We start from the raw sequence: 12,397 nt of genomic DNA, 5'->3' as shown, positions 1-12,397 counted from the left end.
CTCAAAACCGTAATTTCTTACATAGAATACCTAAAGATAATGTAACGATGGTAAACAGGTAACAGCAGCAGCATATCTATATTTTCATCACCAGCAAGACCCAAATGGGCTATACTGACAGTTTGCTGAAAATCTTTAAACCTGTCAATATTCCTTCGTATTGGAGACCACTTCATATTAGATGTATATACAGAAAGTTATTGTCCCTCCAATGGCCCTTGTAATTCCCTACCTAACCAATGGAGACATCGCCCTGAAAAGAGCGACCCTGCTGAACGATGACTGACCGCTGACTGCAATCTATTGTACCCTACAATGTTGGACTTTCTGAGTAGATGCCCTCAAATAAGTAATTCAAAACTAGGTTCCTCCATAATACGGGTGCAGCACATTTCCCCCTCCACAGTAGGTTCATCATGGTACCAAAAAACAACAGATGCAACTGCAAATGGTAGCACAATCCTGCGCAGACTCCCTCAAATGATGTGTGACACCATGCTGGCAGGCGTCTGGAATGTTGTTTTGAATTACTTGTTTGCAGTCAAACAAGCAGCAACTGAACGTGACTGCAGTAAAGGCCCGGCAAAGTATCTCAAGGGAGCAAACTCAACATTTGGGGATATCCAGGAGTTCTAAACTTCTGGCAGTCACTGATGGCCAAGTACTTGCACCCAAGTATTAAAAATAATCCTATTTATAATGAGGTTAGTCTGTGCAGTTACTTTTTGAGCCCTTGAAAGGACGGACCATGTAAAATGTTTGACGGACATTGACTTGACCTCCAAGATCCCCAGATCTCAATCCAAGCAATCATCTGTAGGATATGCTGGAGAAGCCAGTCTGATCCCTGGAGGTCCCACCTAACAGGATGTAAGAGGATCTGCTGCAGAGGTCTTGTAACGTCCATACCTCGATGGGTCGCAACTGTTCGGGCAGCACAAGGAGGACCGATACAATATTAATGGCTCATTTGTGTCATTTGGATATATTTAGAACTACTTGGCTTCCACCTTATAGGATTTTTTTGCCTTCCTCTGGACAAACATTGCAGGATAATGGGCTGAACTGGCTGCACGTTGTGTCTTTTCAGCTTTACAAACTGTGTTACGCTGTATTTCCAGACGAGAGAACAATGGCTGGATTATCCATTCAGATCTATAGCAAGTAGATATGTCCAGACTATTAATGGAGAGAATGATCTGTAGCTCACATCGCTGGAGGGCAGGTGACCACATAGACCCCATGATATAATGGCTAGCATTCTTAACTCGTTATTGAGCATCCTTTGAGGTCACATGTCCGCTGCTACATTAGATTTTGTTGATGTCAAATATGTAAGCTTCCTTGTATGACAGAACTGCCTATAGGAATCGCAATAGTAGCTATGCAGACTGCTACAGTCATGTGCCAGTGCAAGGAGCGTTATCTCCCCGTCTGTGCAAGAACCGCAGGGGGAATGGGGCACAATATAAACTACGTATATTGTCATTTTAGTCATTTAAAGGGGTTGTCCCGCGCCGAAACGGGTTTTTTTTTTTTTCAACCCCCCCCCCCGTTCGGCGCGAGACAACCCCGATGCAGGGAAGTAAAGAAAGTTTACCGGAGCGCTTACCTTAATCCCCGCGCTCCGGTGACTTCAATACTTACCGCTGAAGATGGCCGCCGGGATCCTCTGTCTCCGTGGACCGCAGCTCTTCTGTGCGGTCCATTGCAGATTCCAGCCTCCTGATTGGCTGGAATCGGCACGTGACGGGGCGGAGCTACACGGAGCCGCTCTCTGGCACGAGCGGCTCCATAGAAGACTGCAGAAGACCCGGACTGCGCAAGCGCGGCTAATTTGGCCATCGGAGGGCGAAAATTAGTCGGCTCCATGGGAACGAGGACGCTAGCAACGGAGCAGGTAAGTAAAAAACTTTTTATAACTTCTGTATGGCTCATAATTAATGCACAATGTATATTACAAAGTGCATTATTATGGCCATACAGAAGTGTATAACCCCACTTGCTGCCGTGGGACAACCCCTTTAATGTTCTGGAAAAAAGGTAAACGAGCGTCCAAGTGTGAGGTATTTGCCATACAGGCATCGGGTCGCTATGTCTAAAGGTGAATTTAGACACAAATATATAAACTACTAATTGGTATTAATGCCCATTAGTACCAATTAGTAGCGTGTGAGCCGCCGGGAGCTGTATTCAGGGAACAGACCACCCACTAGTCGCCGAATACATTCCCCTTTGTTCTGCAGGCAGGGCTGACAGCTGAAAATGGAATGTAGGCTTTGATACTTAAAGGGCGACTCGGGCGAAAAACGCATTTTTTTATCCCTGCCCCGTCACCTGATAACCTGTCGCACTGTGGAGGTCTCTGTATATTGCAGTCACTTCTCTGCATTGTAACCACCTGATACATATCAAGCACCATCTTCAGAGAGGTTTTAGTTTCACTTTCAAATCTATCCCATGATGCATCAGCTACAGGTTGTACCATTTCTGCCTGCTTGGGGGGGGGGGTGGGACAGAACAGTTTAATCATCATTAAACTCCCATATTCACCTAAATAAGCTACAGACCATATGTATACAGTCAGGAGGATGAGCTGTGATCTCCTCTATTATAACTGTGTGACAGGAGCTCTGTGATCATCTTCAGTAAAGGCTGGATTCCCATAACTGCATTTTCACAAAAAAACAAAAAAAATTCACAGCATATTCTATTTTCCTGACACAAAGAACATATGGAAGTAATTATACTAATTGGCCATTTTAATGGCTGGGACCATGGTCGCGTGTGTTTTTGCGTACGCAAAAAGCACCATTAAAAAAAAAAAAAAAAAAGGCAGAGACACTAAATCACCCAATGTGTAAAGGCACAGGAAAATGTGCATACCCCCATGTGAATCCGGCCTGTGAGAGGAGTATCTGTGTCCCCCTCGAGGCAGTTTCTGTGGTAGGATTCATGCAATAGAATCACACAAACTGAGAATTTGACTAAAAAATAAATCCATAACCCCAAGCAGATCAGAGCTGAGATCACATGACCAAATGAGGAGAGAGAGGCTTGGAGTTTTAGACAGAAAGGAATAACTAACCAAGGCAACACTAGCTGACATATGAACCGGGGGAATAACTAAATCAGGAATGGAAAAAAAAAAAATTAAATTCACTGGAGTGGCCCTTTAAGCCGGTTCACCATTACTGATGATCAATGACATAGCATTTACAGATACAACTGAGTGACTGAGGTCCCGGTGTAGCCTCCACCTCTTCATTGCATTGTTACGTGTCAATGGTTTGTGTGGGATGTAATTGTTACATTCTAGAATAAAACACCATATTATTTCCACTTCCTAAGAGGTTGTCCGGTTCTTGTATTTGGCGCCTAGATAAATAACCTGCATTAACAAACTGTGAGAAATCCGGGTATGCTAATGCTATACAATTTAGAATGCTGTCTGAACAAACAAGCAAGTTGGCTATAGCAAACTGACTTTTCCAGTTTCAGCCAAGCCTCTGTACACAGACCATCCCGCCACTAACAGGAGACCAACGTGATGACATTTTTAAGCATAAATTCCACGCAAATTGCATAATCCTGCTACATGCTTATTATCAGTCTGTGCTATCTGGGATTATTGGTAACAAGTCCGTGCGCCTCTCACAATTCTCAATAATCGCACTACTAATATTTATAGGAGTGGAGTCACGGATCGCCTACGGCATACTTATATACTCAGCTTTGTCTTTACTCTCCGGGATACACTGTAATCTAACAAAAAGCCAGAAGTACATACCGCAGGCTCCACAGTCCTCGTCTCCCTCCTCAGCCCATCGCTTCTGCCAGAAGCACTACTGTCTATCCCACATCGGTTTTCGGCACTGGTGATTTCCCCCCTTTTGCAGTGGTTTAATACTTTGGCCTGCAAGTAGGTGAGCAAGCAGCTGAGAAAACTCCCGCCTGCCAAAACCCTCCAGTCTTCTGTGACATGCCAGGAATTTCATCTTATTAATGAGCAGGGAGGAGTTGTGTAGGAGGAGTAGTAAGGAACCAGAGAGACAGAACCATTCACTTTCTTGAAAAGTAGCTGGCAGCTTAAGATTCTAAGAACTGATACATTCAGGTGTTCTCTATGAATATACATGTAGGTGGAAGAACCAGAGTTCAGCACATTCAGAACAGAACTTGGTAATCGTGGAGAATACCTGATTGATAACAAATGTAGCTTTGTTGTACAACATAAAAACACATACAAAACTGACCCAATCGCAAGGAAGGATTACTATAGTACAATGACACCTGTAGAGTCCACCTGAAAACGTATAGAAATCCCTTACTGCTGTATGAGATGCCCACCTATGAACTGATCTTAAAGAGACTGTCCTTACTCATCACCGTGTAGTGCAAAATACTGTTGTATAAAATGTTTCGTTTTTTGTTACAAAATTGCTCACATGCTATAAAGTAACAAAAAAAGAGTCATGCTTTCCTTACCGATCCCCTGCTCTTCACACCCCTGGTTCTCCACCAGTTTCTGTTTACTGGGTTTCAGCAACAACATGTCAAGTCGACAAGAGATCACTGCTGCAGCCAGCATCGACACGCCATCCGCGGAGCGGGCAGGTGAACAGAGACCAGCGGAAGGGCTGAGAAGAATCCGCATGAGAAGAGCATGGGGCTGTAAAGGAAAGTATTAGGCCCCAATGTCCACGGGCAAAATAGAATTACCAAAACCGCGTGTCTAACACATGCGTGATCCGCATAGGGAATCATTGGACACCCGCAGGTAGTTAAATACCTACAGATCGTACGTGCGGGAAAGCACCCGCAGCATGCTCCATTTCGTGCGGTTTTCCTTTACAGCCCCATGCTCTTCCCGTGCGGACTCTTCTCAGGCCTTCCGCTGGTCTCCGTTTACCTACTCCGCGGATGGCGTGTCGATGCTGGCTGCAGCAGTGACCTCATGTTTTCCCGCACGGACAACTCCCGCAGCTTCCATTGAAGCCTATGGAAGCAGTCTGATCCCGCAGCAGAGATGCAGCTGTCACTGCACCCGTGTCGCGGTCTGCGGGAAAGCAGGAATTTAAAAAATAACTGTGCGCGGTGTATGCACGCAGCATGCTGCCGGCGTGCCAAGCACATCCGCCGGGCCAAAGAAAGAAGATCCGGCCACGATGGAGGGGAGACCCGCAGCATCTGAAGAGGCAAGTAAAATCGATTTTCTGGCCTCATGTCAGCATGAAAAGAGGGACCTGCTACAGGATTCTTCATGGGGATTCCATGCGGGCCCAAATTTCCCTGTGGACATGAGGCCTTACTCCTTTTCTTATTTTATAACATTGTAAAAAGGCTGTGATAAGAATAATGAGAATGAAATGACCCTTTAGGGCGGCTTCACACAGGCTGTATTCACCGCAGCCTTCTTCAGCAAGTACACCGTAAAGTTGCAATGACAAAATTTGGTTTTTGGAGCGGATCTGCGGTAGATTCTAGCCCCTGTATTTCAAGGGTTGTAATCTGCAGCATAGATAGGCAGGCTACGGATTTACAATCTGCAGCATTGTTCATAAATTCTTAGTTTCTTCTGCCACTTCCACATGATCCTATTGACTGTTGAGTACCATCACGCACCATTTTTGTGACCTCTACATTCACTCCATGTGCAGGAGATTTTAGATACCTCCTCCACATGGCTTCGGCCGGGCTCACACGCAGCATTTACCACTGTGAGCGCTGGCCTATCGCCGCATATGGCAGCGTATCTCACGCACGCTGTTTTTTTTTCCCTCTTTAAACTTCCCACTCTGTCGCTTAGCGACAATGCGTATAAACGCCTCACATGCACAATGTAATTGCGTATGTACAGCGCTTATTACACACCCATTGAGAATAGGGCTGTACCGCGCAAAAAACGTGGTAAAATAGAACATACGCAATGTATATATGTGAAAGGATCACTAATAATCCGTGTACTCTCATTGACCCCATTCACCAAGTATTATGCGCGTGTAATACTCTATTAGGTTACACTTGTGTGAGCCCACCCAATACTGTAAATTCTGCAGTATTTTAGGCATATGTGAAGCCGGTTAAAAAGAAAAAAAAAAAAAAAGTGAATCAGCACTTAAGTTCCAGTTTAGAAAAAAAAAAAAAGCCACCAAAATAAAATGATTGACACAACTATATACGACAATCTAAACCCGTGAAGAGGAAGTGCTGAGCGTGGCGGTGGTACTGGGGATGAGCAATCTGTGCCCGAGGCAAGCGGTGTCTGACACCTGAATCCAGACAATAGTGTTTTCCCTTGAGTGTATCACCTGGTGTCTGCAGGAGGGAAGGGAGACCCGCGGTGAGGAGGTCGGCGAGTCGGGGCATTCACTGCGCTCTTCTAAGCCACTTCTCTTTTCCCTTGTTGTTTTGTAAAGCTGCTACAATATTTAACGATTTGGCTACAAGTTTCCAATAAACAACAAAGTATCCTTTGCAATCCCAATAAAGCTCTGCTCAGAAGACATGGTATTCCCCCAGATTTCCATGTAAACTCTCCAGTATACAACTGTACATATAGCCCTGACTTACACAGCTGTATGTCTCCACCAACACCGCTTCTGACTGCGCTTTCCAACATGTGTCATTTTACTATAGAAGCTATACTTTAACCCTTTCCTATTCCCAATCTGCCGCGTAAATGTATACCATTGCAAGTTGGAATTTCCCGTGAACCGCTGTATATTGATGGAGCAGTAGGTGCCAGTTGTTACAAGCAGCTGGAACTCCGTTGCAACAGCTGGGATCAGAGACCACACCGATGCCAGCCAATTAACACCTTAGATGTCCCAGTCAGCAATGATCATGACAAAGGATTCGATAGAGGGACTGCCACCCCTATTAGCACCCCACAGCATGATTGCTATGTGCAATGGGCTGTCATGGCAGCCAGGACCTCCCAGGTCTGCCATCTTCAACTTTCAAGGCCCAATGATGGTGGCTACACTGACAAAAAGACAACACCGCAGCAATGCACCCAATGACATGATTGCTTGTAATAGGCTACAATAGCTTACAGAAATGCTCACGCAGCCCACATGTTTAAACATCAATGTAATCCGATACCACATTGTTTCCAAGTTTGGGCAGGCACCGGCTCCAACGGTAGCATTTACAATGAGAAGAGGAAACTGCAGCCCAGGGGGATAAAATCCAAAACTTTACTTGTATTGGTCATAAAACTAATGTATATGACAGCAGACCTACCGTTGGGGAAACTTTCCTGCACGTTTCAAATGGTTCATTCTTACTCATGACATGAAGGGGAGGGGGATGGGGAATGGGATAGGAACGTCAACATAAAAACAAGGTACCACTTTTTTTGTTTTGTTCATATTTCTGGCACTGTCGCTTAGCGATGACGTGGATACCCGCAGCCCATACGCAATATAATTGCCCATGAGCTGCAGATATACCCATGACCACAGGGAACAATGGGCTGCGTTCTATTTTTCACGAGCGGATTACGCAAATCCGACCTGCTAATGTGAGCGTAACTGTGTAATCCAATGCATTTGATTGATCCACGTATTACAGCAGATTTAACGCTTCCTATCTGGTTGCATGAGACCGGCCTAAGGCCTCATGTCCACGGGGAAAATCGGGCTCGCCGCGGATTCTTCATGTAGAATCCGTAGCGGGTCCCTCCTGCCCTGCGGACATGAGGACTAAAAATCAGAATAAACTCACCTGCTCCGGACGATGCAGATCTTCCTTCCTTCGCGGACAGATCTTCCTTCTTTGGCCCGGCAGATGTGCTCAGCACGCTGGTAGCGTGCCGTGCGCATGCGCCGGGCCGAAGAAAAAAGATCCAGCCGCAAAGGAAGGAAGATCTGCATCGTTCGGAGCAGGTGAGTTTAATTCTGGTACGGGTCTCCCGTGGATCTGGACGGCTTCCATAAGCTTCAATAGAGACCCGCACAAAAATGGAGCATGTCCATTTTTTCCCGCACGCGGATCCGCGCCTGACGGGAAAAATGACATCCGCATGTTTTTTAACTACCTGCGGGTGTCCAATGCATCCCTATGGGGCGCAGATCCGCGTGCAGGAAAAACGCGGATTTAAAATAAAAATTATCCCGTGGACATGAGGCCTAAGGCATCTGCAAATCAAGCCGCCCATAGGGAAACATAAATAAAGCATGCAGACTTGATTTGCGGACCTTTTGGTCCCGAAAAAAATTCACAGCATGCTTCATGTCAGTGCGGAACTCCACTGTGCATGCACGCCGCAGTGAAGAAAATGAAGGCCTGCAGTGTCCTCGGCCACGGGCACGATCGAATTCTGTTGTGGACTCCCGCATGCAGAATCTGATCCGCCCATGGACATGAGGCCTCGTCTTCATCAATGTCCTCTATTAGAATGTTACAGGATAATGGCTTAACTGAAGGATCAGAAAAGCAACACACAGAAGAGTTACATGTTATCTATCTGAAAATGTCTTGCAGGAGAATATCAAAGTGGAAATACAGTCCAAGGATGGAAAATGAGAACATCTTTAAGGAAAAGTAAGTAATGCTACAAACTTCCATGAACAAGACAGGAAGGCAACATCTACTAATAAAATTAGTCGTTGAAGGAAAGGTAAAGTACTTGCTTGTCCGTTCTACTTATAAAAGGCTTCCTTGTATTAAGAATGCTGACACCAACAAATCTGCAGCAAGCATTCCAGCCGCAGGAAACTAACTCCGAGCAGTTCAAAGCCGACCATCTGAGGAGTAACGTAACCCAGAAGGGAGGATAAAGTCCTCAGTGTGCGCAGCACAAAGGTGCCCATTCACTGTGCTGCTGTGTGTGCGCTACGTAAGGAGGCCGCTCCTGCCCACTAGCCAGGTGACCACAGATACTAGCGCTGCACAAGGCCGACTGCCGTACAAGAACTCCTAGAGGAGAAGCAAGACTTTCTTTTTCTAGATTTTAAAAGACAATTACCTCTCAAAAAACCTCTCAGAATATGGAGCGCATCGCTGGTCAAAAATACTCTGCCATGCACTATGGAACAAGCATGAGATCTCACATATATAATAGTCTGCTCAGGCTTTCATTTGTTCGTTTGGCAAATGTATCCATAGGCCCCTATGCACGGGCGTATGCCAGGAGCGCGCTCTTAATATACACTGGGCTACTAAGGCCGGCTGCTCATGAACAAGTCGGATTCTGCACGCAGGTACCCGTAGCAGAATTAGCTCCGACACCGTCCAGCGACCTTGTATAACTTTAGTTTCCATAATGCGGATGACCACGGACACTCGCTGTCGGTCATGCGCAGTACAGATTTTTTTTAATATATTTTTTTCACGCACCATAGCTAGGGCAGTGACACGGGTACCCACAACCTATCTGCAATATCAATTGCGGATGGGTTGCGGGTTGGGCGGCTTCCATTGAATGGAGGCTGTCCATGCGGATTCCGCGCAAAAATAAAACCTGCTGCGATTCTAAATCTGCTCGCAAAAAAAAAATCACAATTACTGTCAACTCATCTGAGCGGGCATGCAAAACTCCTATCTTTTAGATAAGCACGGATTAACGCGTATTGTCCGCATGGGTGACGATCGCGGATTCCGCAGCTGAAAACTGAAGCCGACCTCAGTCTGTTGCTCTTTGCCTATACAAATGCACACAGTAGAGAGAGAGAGAAAAAAAAGGAAGGTAAACAGTAGTAATGCCACCTTTTCTGCCCCCACACAGCAGTAATGCCACCTTTTCTGCCCCCACACAGCAGTAATGCCACCTTTTCTGCCCCCACACAGCAGTAATGCCACTTTTTCTGATATATAAAAACCCTCGCCTCCTTCACTTTCCCGCAACACCAATCCTTCCCCCTTCTAGCTAGCGGTCACATGCCAAGACCCGTGACCATTGCAGCCAATCCCTGGCCTCAGACGCTGAAACAAAGGATAGGCCATAGCAGTAACATGCCATCTAGCACAGAAGGAGCAAAACAGGCGAGTATATTGTTCTTTGAGTTATTTTGTAGCCTTCCCCCCACTTAGTAACTGCATTTTCAGCCCTGAGCCGTGGGCCCCGCAGCAGTCACTGTGGCCACTATGGCAGTATTACATCACTGCTATGTTGAGTCTCATGCATAGAAATACTCATAAAGCTGTTTTCCAAGTGAGAATTTCTCCGATTAGGCGTTGTTGCTTCCACCAGAGATGTACATACATCTGGGAATACTCCTGTCAGCAGCAAAAAACTAGGTGTGAACAGAGCCCTAACGGAAAAGCTCCTATGCCAGATGAACATGAACAAGAAGGACTTCTTGCCTCGGTTCCCCCCCCCCCGCACTGACAACAAACAGAAGCTGAAAATGGGGAAGAACAAAGTACAAATGAGAAAGCTGCATAACTTTACAGCAGCCGCACGTTAGAGGGAGTAGCCGGCCTCTCAAAAACTTTTGAAACTTGCTCAGACAAAGACCCTGCAACATTTAGCTGGGAACGTTACTGCAGGTTGTGGGGTGCAATGAAGGACACGTCTGACACCGAGGGATTTTAACTGCACCAACTGCTGCCGCCTTGGACTTTATTTAATTGGGTCTGATATTTGGATCGTGAGTCCTGATCCTTTTCCTTGGCATTTCTACCTCCCCCATTGGCTGTTTGAGGAGCGCTGCTGGAGCTGCTGTTTCTCTATATTGCCGACGACCATCAGTCATGCACAGTACAGTTTTTCTTTTTTCTTAAATTTCCCACACTGTGCTAAGCGATGACGGGGGTACCCGAAGCCCATATGCAATTTAACTGCGTATGGGCTGTGGGTTGGATGGCCTCCATTGACTTCGGCCAGGCTCATGCGAGCGGATGCCAATTGCAGAATCCACAATTGACCGACGCAGAGGATCAGAAGCAAAACGCATGGACTTTTTGCTTTTTCGTTCACACTCGTGGATACAAATTGCATATTCTCAGAGCAGAAGGGGAAAAGAAATTGCAGCATGCTCTATTCTGGGGCGGACGGCCTCCATTGAAGATCATTTGACCCGCAACTCAAACAATTAAATTGGGTAGGGGCAGTGCGTCCCCGTGTCATTGCTTAGTGACGACACAGGAAATACAAGCATTCAAACAACAACAACAAAAAAACAAACTATACTGCGCCCGACTGACGGCAAGCAGCCGGGTTCATCCACAATACAGATTATACAGGTGAGCAGAAGGACTTCAGTGGAGGCTGTCCATACAGACACAGAGTATGCTGTGATTTTTTCTCCGCTCGCAGAATACGCAATTCGTATCCGTGAGTAGGAGTGAAAAAGCGAAAGTGCATGCCTTTGGCTGTGGATCCTCCACACGGACGCTGATCAATTGGGATCCGCCCGTGTGAGCCCGGCCTATAACTGTGCAGAGAAAACTAGCTGTCAGTCACTGATCGGATCGCCTGCTGCACCTCTGCGTTCAGAAAGAGCAGAAGTTTAGCTAACCTACAACCTTCTACCTGCAGTTGGACCGCAGTGTCAAGCTGCCAGCTAGGATATTGGGGGAGATCTTGCATCAAACAACGTGAAAGCTGGAGAATATAATGTTGATGCCCGACTGCCTCTGAGCACACAGCCGGCACGGGGTTTTCAAGCATATTTAGATAACCGTGCTTACATGAATACAAAATAATATTTTAATAAGCCTTTTTAATTAGAAGATAAGCATCTATTACTACAGTGAGATTTACATGTATAAGTGGGTTATGCAACACTAACTATGACTCAGCCGTAACCGGAGCCAACATGGAATATTAACGTGACCCCTGGATTCGGGGCAAAATTCGGTCATGGAATTGGAGGGCCGGGGGTATATTGCCTGCAGGTGTTCTTAGCTGTTCCTCCCCCTTCGTCAGCTTAGAGTCCTGTTTTTGACCGTCCAAGATGACAGACTACTTAAATCTCCACAGTGAATGACTTCCACGGAACGGCCACCTCTTACTTCCTTTGGTGAACCAGGATCGGAGGCGTGACAGCTGACCTCCACCGGTTTAGCCGTCTACACCAGGTGAGCCCCCCTCCACACATTCTCATAGAGCAGGGGTCCTCAGGGACCGCCAACAGGTCATGTTTTCAGGATCTCCTATAGAATGAACACCTGTTACAATGTCTGAGGCACTGACAATAATTACATCACCTGTGCAACACTGAGGAAATCCTGAAAACATGACCTGTTGGCGGTCCCTGAGGACTGGAGGTGGGGAACACTGTTATAGAGCATCGGTATTTCAACCATGGATGGATGCACTGCCCTGACTACTTTTAAATAACACTACCAATGCACTGTGGAGAGACTACCAATGCATTATCTCTCCTCTCCGGCCAGGGCTGCGCATGCGATCAGAATTGACCAGAGAGAAATGCACAGTGTACAT

At 46.3% G+C, this 12,397-nt stretch overlaps 1 protein-coding gene across 2 annotated transcripts in view; it reads right to left on the bottom strand.

Moving 5' to 3' along the window:
• The window catches only part of LOC136580793 (ligand of Numb protein X 2-like), a 61,249-nt gene that overhangs the window by 44,146 nt on the left and 4,706 nt on the right, over positions 1-12,397 (bottom strand). Inside the window, exon 1 of one of the 2 annotated variants that reach the window (XM_066581649.1) lies at positions 3,791-3,962. The exons of the other annotated variant lie outside the window; for it this stretch is intronic. The gene's annotated coding sequence lies outside the window, so the exon portion shown is untranslated. Of the gene's footprint in view, positions 1-3,790; positions 3,963-12,397 lie in introns of those variants that run through there. 2 annotated transcript variants of the gene reach the window in all.

The sequence above is a fragment of the Eleutherodactylus coqui genome, chromosome 10 (genome assembly GCF_035609145.1).
Source record: "Eleutherodactylus coqui strain aEleCoq1 chromosome 10, aEleCoq1.hap1, whole genome shotgun sequence".
NCBI classification, from domain to species: domain Eukaryota; kingdom Metazoa; phylum Chordata; class Amphibia; order Anura; family Eleutherodactylidae; genus Eleutherodactylus; species Eleutherodactylus coqui.
This window is presented reverse-complemented; position numbering and strand designations above follow the sequence as displayed.